Source organism: Petromyzon marinus, unplaced genomic scaffold (assembly GCF_048934315.1).
Source record: "Petromyzon marinus isolate PM22_M1 ecotype Great Lakes invasive population unplaced genomic scaffold, UKy_Petmar_22M1.pri1.0 PM_Scaffold_19, whole genome shotgun sequence".
Taxonomy (NCBI): domain Eukaryota; kingdom Metazoa; phylum Chordata; class Hyperoartia; order Petromyzontiformes; family Petromyzontidae; genus Petromyzon; species Petromyzon marinus.
The window spans coordinates 1,152,657-1,163,326 of NW_027423157.1; positions in this window are offsets into that span (position 1 = coordinate 1,152,657).

Here is a 10,670-nt window from a genome sequence, read left to right on the forward strand (position 1 = left end):
AACGTGGCTCTTTCACTCCAGCGCTGTCCTACCAGACAGTCTCGTCCCTTCACCTGATGAAGGCCGCTTGTGTTGTGGCCGAAACGTCGTGAGAATATTATTGTGTTATTTTATTTTATCAATGTATTATTTTATTCTCATTCTACGTGACTTTACCGAAAGAACCAAAGATGAATCCTTGCAGTCACGAAAGCTTTAAATCGAAATATTATATCCATTTTTTCGCCCCCCCCCCCCCCAAAATAGAAAAGTCTATTTTTATACTTTTTTAATTGTATACAGTCAGGAAGCTACCCACATGCCAAATTTCAAGTTTGTTGCATGTCGGCAAGTATATTAAACATTTCGAACACACATTCACATATAGATGTTCTCTCAGATTAATGTTATCCTGATACAGCGCGCGTGTGGATGTACTCACGGAAGATATCGCCTTGAAGGCAGAACGAGAAGTCACGGATGGTCGCGTTTTGTCAATAGATTTCGTTAACTGTGTTAATGAAGTGTTCAACCTCACGGATGTTTGTCAATGAGGTTTACCAAGTAATTTAACCGCGTTATCGATGTTCACTGACGACGTTGTCGAAGTGTGCTCCCGAATGCGATCTTTAAGCACACAGAGCGCGCGTCCACCTCCGTCTGTAACGATCGACCGTTGCTAAGGAAGTGACGTCACTTGTTGTTAAGGTAACAAACCCCGGAAACCACGTGGTCCACTGTATCCTCCAGGCCTGATTAGTTACACGACTGTCAAATTTTTACTTTAAACTTTCGTAACTTGCAGGAATTCATATTTTTTGGTTCTTTCGGTAAAATCACGTAGATAGAAAATAACATTTTAAGTTAAGGCAAAAAACCCACGACGTTTCGATGGCAACACAAGCGGTCTTCATCACGTGTTGCGATCGAAACGTCGTGGGTTTTTTGCTTTTATTTTAATTTATTTTTATTTTATTGTTATTATTTTCTATCTACGTGACTTTACCTGAAAGAACCAAGAATATAGTAAGGATTGTACCCTGGTCGCCACGGATGAAGAGGCCGAGCGGGCTCGGTTCAACTGTTGCCAGGTACCTCCACCACTCAGCTCGCAGCACACACACACACAGTGTCCACTATGTACGGTGTGAAAGAAGTCTAACATACTGTAAACACGTACGGGCCAGTAGTAGACCCTGTGTGTGTGTGAGTTGCACGTGCGCGGGTTCGGCACGCGGTGAGGTGGAGGGGCCGTGAGGGCCGCGCGGGGGATGGGAGCGGTGTAGAGGGAGGGGGGGGGCTCTGCCACTTTGCTGTAGAACCTCGTGGCAACTTGCTACGTTGTGCTCAGCCAGCAAAGTTCATTCACGCTCACGGCCAAAAGCAGTCGCGGCGAATATCTGAACCTGTCCCGGGCCTCCCTCAAGGTCGACTCAGCCTTAACCGAGTCGAGTGTGTAAACGTCAACACTGGCAAGACGAAGGTGGCCGGGCGTGGTGCGGACCGCATGGACTGCTCAGTTTCAGTTTCATTTATTTGGAATAACCCTGTGAGCCATTCGGCTCTTGATTCGGGTGCAACCGCGACAAACAATACAATTACAAGATGCATTGATAATTTACTGTACACAAATCGAGACATCCCCTACAAAAACAATAAAATATTCTAGAAAAAGCGCCATTTGTTTATGCTGCGTACTAAACTGTGCAAAAAAATCCCATTTTTATGTTAGATAACAATAACAATCATAATACAATTTAGATTAACATTTTAAGTCTAACTCTATACTACATCAAAAAATCGGGCTAAACTAAACCTTTCTAGAAATTACTAAAATAATGCTATAAAAACAATGCAACAGTGATCATAAGAAATGTGATTGAAAGTTAACAATAGCGACATATATAACATTACTAAACCTAGCATCCTTCGCTAGCTGCTTGAGTCAATCCATAATAGCAGGAGTAACAATTATGTATGTTGATTAACTGCGAATAACCCAATCAATAACAGATATCCATTGTAATTTACATCAATACATTACCCCCCCCCCGTCTTCGTATCGGATCTGCTTACAAGCGACGACGTCACATTTATCCCCCGTCTACGTCTATTAAAGACCGAAACAGGGGAAGGATTTCACCACAACTCTGGCTGTCACCTGACGAGGCGGGTTGTTGTAGTTACAGGCGAAACGTCACGGTACTTGAATTGTAAATGTTGTGGGTTTACTCTCCAACACACCGATGTGCTGAAATAGTCACTAATTGGCATGTTTTGTTTACGTGACAAACTTGACTAAGATTTACGCGATCTAACCCAAACAAACAAAACACCCTCTAATAAGTAAATATTTGTATTAATTCCATGAATGGACCTTGGCCTGGGACTGTGGGGATTGAGAAGTTATGGATGCAGCTTCTGTTTGTGCTGCCATCAGAATGACCAACAAATAAATAATACACACGGATTGGTGACTACAGTACCAGACCCCCAGTGCTTTTATATTTAAAAGTGTATGTGCTTTGTGGTTGCTTTATTGCGCGTGTGTACGTACTGTGTAACACTTGTTTGAACGCAGGTGATGGGGTTGTCCATGTTGGGTGTCATTACAGCCAAAAACAAGCAGCAGTACGAAGACCAGGACGCCGTGGCCGACCATGAGGACGGAAATTGGCCTCGCCCGGTCACAACGTACAACAGCAGTACAGGTTTCCCTCCACACATGCACACACCTATGAGTTTCACACTACAGAGACGAAGATCCCCCATATAGCCTTAACAGACTGTTGTGGCAAGTGCTGTTCGCAAGCACCAATGAAGGTCAGCATGGTATACCAGGGGGTAGGTGGCCAACACCACACCCGGCCGCCTTTGTCTCCCAAGTGGTGACGTATTACACACACCGCTCCAGGTATTCATTTGAGGTTGAGTCGACCCAGGACCAGTTCAGATAAATAATCGTTATTGGTGTTGGCCATGAGCGGGACTCCAACTCGCATGTTTGCGGGGTTTGGAGCGTAGCGTACTATCCACTGCGTCACTGCTACCCTCACATAACGCACACAGAAACAACACACACACACAGGGACCCACACGCACGGACACACAGGGACCTGCTCAACATTGAAATGTGCAGCCCTTGTGTGGCGGCCTGCGTTGAATTAGGGCGTTCATCTCGTCACCCATACAAAAGGTCTCGACACAATCAATGGCAGTCCCCCTTGCCCTGCCTGGCACGCACATCGGGCCAGTCACCCCACACACAGCACACACAACGTGCGCGTCGCGTATGCCAAATCAAGAGTTGTCCCCGAGTGTCCGGCAAATTGGACCGACTATCCCGGGCCCCGCGCTTCGGGGGAGGCCCCACGTGTAGACATCAGTGTCACATGTAATGCTTCCGGTTTAGTTTGAAGGCATCGGGGGGGGGCCCACGCACCCCCTATGGACGGCCCTGGTCAAAGCACACGGCAGCGCGGAGCACGCACATGGGCCACGTGCGTCACGGGTACGTGACATCTACAAGGTAAGCACCTGCATCGCGTGGTCATCACTTGTAAGGCATGCCCTTTGTGCATGGGACGTGCGTAGTGTGTGCAACACGTGGCACATGTATGTCACACATGCGCATCGCAATGTGATGTCATGTGTACGTGGACATTTGAATCGCATGTAGCTGTCTGGTGGGCAGGACGGATCTACGCGTGGGCAAGTAAGGGGGTGGCTGAGTAAGACTGATACGGAGACACGTCAAGCCACACACTCACCACACACTCACCGGCACACTCACACACTTACCACATTCACCGCACACTCACTTACCGGCACACTCGCACACTGGCACTCAATGCACACTCACACACCGCACACTCACCACGCACTCACTTACCGGCACACTGACTGCACATTCACACACACTCACCGCTCTCACCACGCACTCACTTACCGGCACACTGACTGCACATTCACACACTCACTGGACCCTCACTGCACACTCACCACGCACTCACCGGCACACTGACTGCACATTCACACACACTCACCGCACACTCACTTACCAACACTCTGACTGCACATTCACACACACCGCACTCACACCGCATTCACACACACTCACACACACTCATACCGCACTCATTCAATCACACACACTCACTCACACACACTCACACAAATTTACACACACTCACCGCACACTCACACACACTCACACACACTCACACTCACCGGCACACTCGTGTGCAAGCACACTAGTGAGCTTCCACAAAATGTGCTGCACATTAGTGAGGCCACACACCAGCAGGTTTACACATCAGTGAGCTTACACACTAGTGTGCACACACAGTCCGTAAGCTTACAGATTAGATAGCGTACACACCAGCTCACCGGTGAGGTGAGCTACACACTGGTGAGTTAACACACCCACCTGTTTACGTGCGCAAAGCTCTTAACCCTAAACCTAACATATCCCAAATGTCATGGCTAAAGTTATTTTACACACGCACGTGCATACACACACGTGCATACACGCATGCGCATATGAAGGCACGCATGCACACATACGTGCACACAAACACACATGCACGCACATGTTTAAACATATACAATTCCATGGCGTTGGACTTGAGACTCCCAGAAGTGGAATCAGGACTCCTGAGTGTGCGATATAGCTCAGTGGGCCTTTCTTGGTAAAATTGAAATAATTAATTTAGTTTCAGGATGTAGGGTTCTGAAGATATTTCATTTTTCAGTCCTTTCTGACCGTTTGAGTGTGGGTGAGTGAGTGACAAATACTTGTGCATTTTTTTTATTACAAATACAAGCATTTCCAGCTATTGACATGAAATGTATTAACTCTGGAAGATGATGGTGATACAGGTGGTGGGTAGCGGTAGTGTAGCGTTTAGCACGCTGCGCTACGAACCCGGCGACCTGAGTTAAATTATCGCTCATGCCCAACGCAGGTAACGACTCTCTGAACCGGTCATGGGCCTCCCCTAGGTCGACTCAGCCTCAAATGAGTACCTGGTGTGGTATGAACATCACTACTGGGGAGACAAAGGCGGCCGGGCGTGGTGTTGGCCACCCACCCCTCGTGTGCCATGCTGGCCTTCACAGGTACTCGCTAACAGCACTTGCCCCAACAGTCTATTCGGGCTATACGGGGAGTCTTTGCTTTGGTGGTGATGATACAGATGGTGATTGATTATACAAATGGTTAGGATGATGATAATGATACATTTGGTGATGATGGTGGTGATGATGGGACTGTAAAAGTGGTCCTTGAAGATATTTATTGTGTAATATTAAGACACACTCATAGAAAATGTAATCATTAAAGCACAATTTATAACATTTGTAATTTCTGTTGAAAGCATGTGCTTATAATGGTCACGTGTATTTGTACGTGGTTGTGCATGAATGCACGTGTTTTTATTTTCTGTATTAGGTGCTTGACGACAGCACTTGGCCCAACAGTCTATATTGGTTGTACAGGAAATCTTTGTGTTTTGATTTACGAATGTTCCATTCACGAAATTTAGTGAAAACGAAATTGACAAATTAAGGATACTTTTCCACTTACAAAATAAAATTTCAGCGGAAACAATATATCACATGGCACGCGCCATGAGATCATCAAGCAAGAAGCTGTCATCCATCCACGACAGTGTCACGGTATCCCCATAGTGCAAAAGTAACGCCTTGTCACCTCTCCAGTCATTCCAACATGCAGATCTTTTGGTGAGCTCCTTGAAGATGTTAATTATTTTTGTTTTAAATTGATTATTATTCAACCGTTGTAATATTTGTTCTTTATTATTTTTTGCATTGTGAAATATTGGTGTTTATTTTGGGTTTATAGTAGAAATGACTGTCTGAAACACATCGCTAGTTTTTCGTATTCAATTAATGGGAAAAGCCATTCCGATTTACGATATTTTGTTTTACGTGCGTTTTTCGAAGAACGCATCCCTTTCGTAAATAGAGGCATACATGTACAGGAATCCATTGCCAACCGCGAATTTACCAACCACGAGATTTTAGTAAACACGGATTGACTACTGGACACCTGTTTACTAACCACGAGCATCTCGCTTTGAGCATTCACGAGTCGCGCCGAGTCGTGAAATCAAAACAACACAATGTACCTTATGGGGGGGGGTTCTTGTATTTGTTCTTGTATTTGTACGAGCTGTTGTTTGTTTATGTTATTGATGTTTACGGGGAGCGTTAGTGCAGCGGGTTAGCGAGCTGTACTATGGAGCCATAAATCCTGGCATTATTCCTGCTCACGGCCAACACCAGTGGCAATTATCTGAACCATTCCTGGACCTACCCTCGGCCTCAAATGAGTACTTGGTGCATTGTGAAAACATCAGCACTGGCAGAGACAAACCCCATATGCTGTGCTGGCCTGCATAAGTGCTCATAATGGCACTTACTCCAACAGTCTGTTAAATGGGGGGATCTTAGTCTTGGCGTGTAAGTGAGAGTTTGTGGACTTTGCATGTTCTTCCCCTGTTGTGCACGCGTTTTCTCAGGGTTCTCAGCTTTCAAAAAAGAACAACCAATTCTAACAGTGAGATTTTACTTGCAAATTACTTAAACAGGGATTACACACCGTGGCAACATCGCCCCCTTCTGTGAAAGCTGGACAGGACCCTCCTGCAAAAGAGTGAGACTTCCCTGAATAAACAAATGTAGCACGGTAATCTTTGAAATAATAAAATAAACTATTCACCCCTAGAGTGGACAGGGTAATGAGGGCGATTCTAGCAAGCGAGGGAGCTGTACTCAGACGGAACGGACGACGGCTCCCAGCCGACCTCTTCGCCTTTGTCGATCTTGTCATCGTTGGAGGCCGGTCACAGCTCTGCGAGGATCGCCTCAAACTTGGGGCGCTCTAACGGTGCGTAGCTCCAGCAGCGGTGCATCACCTTGCGGCTGTGGGGTGAGGGGAGGGTGCGGTGAGGGTGCGAGGAAGGCGAATCGCGCACAAGCTCGGACTGCGCTTTCACCTATTCCAGTGCGCGTTCGTTCTCAGAATGGTTGAATGAGTGCCGATGATGTTAATGACGTCACAGAGGGGGATGAAGGGGGTCAGGTGGCGAGGGGGGTGAGGGGGGGTGAGTAGGTAGAGGGTCATGAAGGCATAAAATATCTACAGTATGGATTCACACAGCGGCGTCTAAATGCCACTGCATCTCCATACGTAGTGTAGAAACACTGGTCATGTTTATCTTGTAGAGAGAGAAGCAGTCTGTGGGTCTCTACAGTGAGGGAAAAATGTATTTGATCCCCTGCTGATTTTGTACGTTTGCCCACTGACAAAGAAATGATCAGTCTATAATTTTAGTGGTAGGTTTATTTGAACAGTGAGAGACAGAATAACAACAAAAAAAATCCAGAAAAACGCATGTCAAAAATGTTATGAATTTATTTGCATTTTAATGAGGGAAATAAGTATTTGACCCCTCTGCAAAACATGACTTAGTACTTGGCAAAACCCTTGTTGGCAATCACAGAGGTCAGACGTTTCTTGTAGTTGGCCACCAGGTTTGCACACATCTCAGGAGGGATTTTGTCCCACTCCTCTTTGCAGATCTTCTCCAAGTCATTACGGTTTCGAGGCTGACCTTTGGCAACTCGAACCTTCATTTCCCTCCATAGATTTTCTATAGGATTAAGTTCTTGAGACTGGCTAGGCTACTCCAGGACATTAATGTGCTTCTTCTTGAGCCACTCCTTTGTTGCCTTGGCCGTTTGTTTTGGGTCATTGTCATGCTGGAATACCCATCCACGACCCATTTTCAATGCCCTGGCTGAGGGAAGGAGGTTCTCACCCAAGATTTGATGGTACATGGCCCCGTCCATCGTCCCTTTGATGCGGTGAAGTTGTCCTGTCCCCTTAGCAGAAAAACACCCCCAAAGCATAATGTTTCCACCTCCATGCTTGACGGTGGGGATGGTGTTCTTGGGGTCATAGGCAGCATTCCTCCTCCTCCAAACATGGCGAGTTGAGTTGATGCCAAAGAGCTCCATTTTGGTCTCATCTGACCACAACACTTTCACGCAGTTGTCCTCTGAATCATTCAGATGTTCATTGGCAGGGAAAAAAGTATTTGATCCCCTGCTGATTTTGTACGTTTGCCCACTGACAAAGAAATGATCAGTCTATATTTTAATGGTAGGTTTATTTGAACAGTGAGAGACAGAATAACAACAACAAAATCCAGAATAATGCATGTCAAAAATGTTATAAATTGATTTGCATTTTAATGCGGGAAATAAGTATTTGACCCCCTGCCAGTCAGAAAGATTTCTGGCTCCCAGGTGTCTTTTATACAGGTAACGAGCCGAGGTTAGGAGCACACTCTTAAAGGGAGTTCTCCTAATCTCAGCTTGTTACCTGTATAAAAGACACCTGTCCACAGAATCAATCAATCAGATTCCAAACTCTCCACCATGGCCAAGACCAAAGAGCTCTCCAAGGATGTCAGGAACAAGATTGTAGACCTACACAAGGCTGGAATGGGCTACAAGACCATTGCCAAGCAGCTTGGTGAGAAGGTGACAACAGTTAGTGCGATTATTCGCAAATGGAAGAAACACAAAAGAACTGTCAATCTCCCTTGGCCTGGGGCTCCATGCAAGACCTCACCTCGTGGAGTTGCAATGATCATGAGAACGGTGAGGAATCAGCCCAGAACTACACGGGAGGATCTTGTCAATGATCTCAAGGCAGCTGGGACCATAGTCACCAAGATAACAATTGGAATACACTACGCCGTGAAGGACTGAAATCCTGCAGCGCCCGCAAGGTTCCCCTGCTCAAGAAAGCACATATACATGCCGGTCTGAAGTTTGCCAATAAACATCTGAATGGTTCAGAGGACAACTGGGTGAAAGTGTTGTGGTCAGATGAGACCAAAATGGAGCTCTTTGGCATCAGCTCAACTCGCCGTGTTTAGAGGAGGAGGAATGCTGCCTATGACCCAAGAACACCATCCCCACCGTCAAACATGGAGGTGGAAATATGTGTTTGGGGTGTTTTTCTGATAAGGGGACAGGACAACTTCACCCCATCAAAGGGACGATGGACGGGGCCATGTACCATCAAATCTTGGGTGAGAATCTCCTTCCCTCAGCCAGGGCATTGAAAATGGGTCGTGGATGGGTATTCCAGCATGACAATGACCCAAAACACACGGCCAAGGCAACAAAGGAGTGGCTCAAGAAGAAGCACATTAAGGTCCTGGAGTAGCCTAGCCAGTCTCAAGAACTTAATCCTATAGAAAATCTATGGAGGGAAATGAAGGTTTGAGTTGCCAAACGTCAGCCTCGAAACCTTAATGACTTGGAGAAGATCTGCAAAGAGGAGTGGGACAAAATCCCTCCTGAGATGTGTGCAAACCTGGTGGCCAACTACAAGAAACGTCTGACCTCTGTGATTGCCAACAAGGGTTTTGCCACCAAGTGCAGAGGGGGCAAATACTTATTTCCCTCATTATAATGGAAATCAATTCATAACATTTTTGACATGCATTTTTCTGGATTTTTTTTGTTGTTATTCTGTCTCTCACTGTTCAAATAAACCTACCATTAAAAGTATAGACTGATCATTTCTTTGTCAGTGGGCAAACGTACAAAATCAGCAGGGGATCAAATACTTTTTTCCCTCACTGTATATGTGCTTTTTTGAGCAGGCGGACCTTGCGTGCGCTGCAGGATTTCAGTCCTTCACGGCGTAGTGTGTTACCAATTGTTTTCTTGGTGACTATGGTCCCAGCTGCCTTGAGATCACTGACAAGATCCTCCCGTGTAGTTCTGGGCTGATTCCTCACCGTTCTCATGATCATTGCAACTCCACGAGGTGAGGTCTTGCATGGAGCCCCAGGCCGAGGGAGATTGACAGTTATTTTGTGTTTCTTCCATTTGCGAATAATCGCACCAACTGTTGTCACCTTCTCACCAAGCTTCTTGGCAATGGTCTTGTAGCCCATTCCAGCCTTGTGTAGGTCTACAATCTTGTCCCTGACATCCTTGGAGAGCTCTTTGGTCGTGGCCATGGTGGAGAGTTTGGAATCTGATTGATTGCTTCTGTGGACAGGTGTCTTTTATACAGGTAGCAAGCTGAGATTAGGAGCACTCACTTTAAGAGTGTGCTCCTAATCTCAGCTCATTATCTGTATAAAAGACACCTGGGAGCCAGAAATCTTTCTGATTGAGAGGGGGTCAAATACTTATTTCCCTCATTAATATGCAAATCAATTTAATAACATTTTTGACATGCGTTTTTCTGGATTTTTTTGTTGTTATTCTGTCTCTCACTGTTCAAATAAACCTACCATTAAAATTATAGACTGATCATTTCTTTGTCAGTGGGCAAACGTACAAAATCAGCAGGGGATCGAATACTTTTTTCCCTCATTGTATGTGAGGAGTCTGTGGGTCGCAACAGCACGTACGGCTGGAAGTAGGACATTCCAGACTAAGAGGGTTCATAATGGCCGTGTCAACGAGACTGAACCAGCCAGCACAACTCACTGCCAATAACACATCACGTAATTCACCCTTAAGCAATTGTTCAATCAATTAATTGAATCACTACAATTAAAATCAAAGAATATCCCAGAACAAACACTTCGCACTCTCCTCCGTCAGCCACCTGCACCCACAATAGAAAC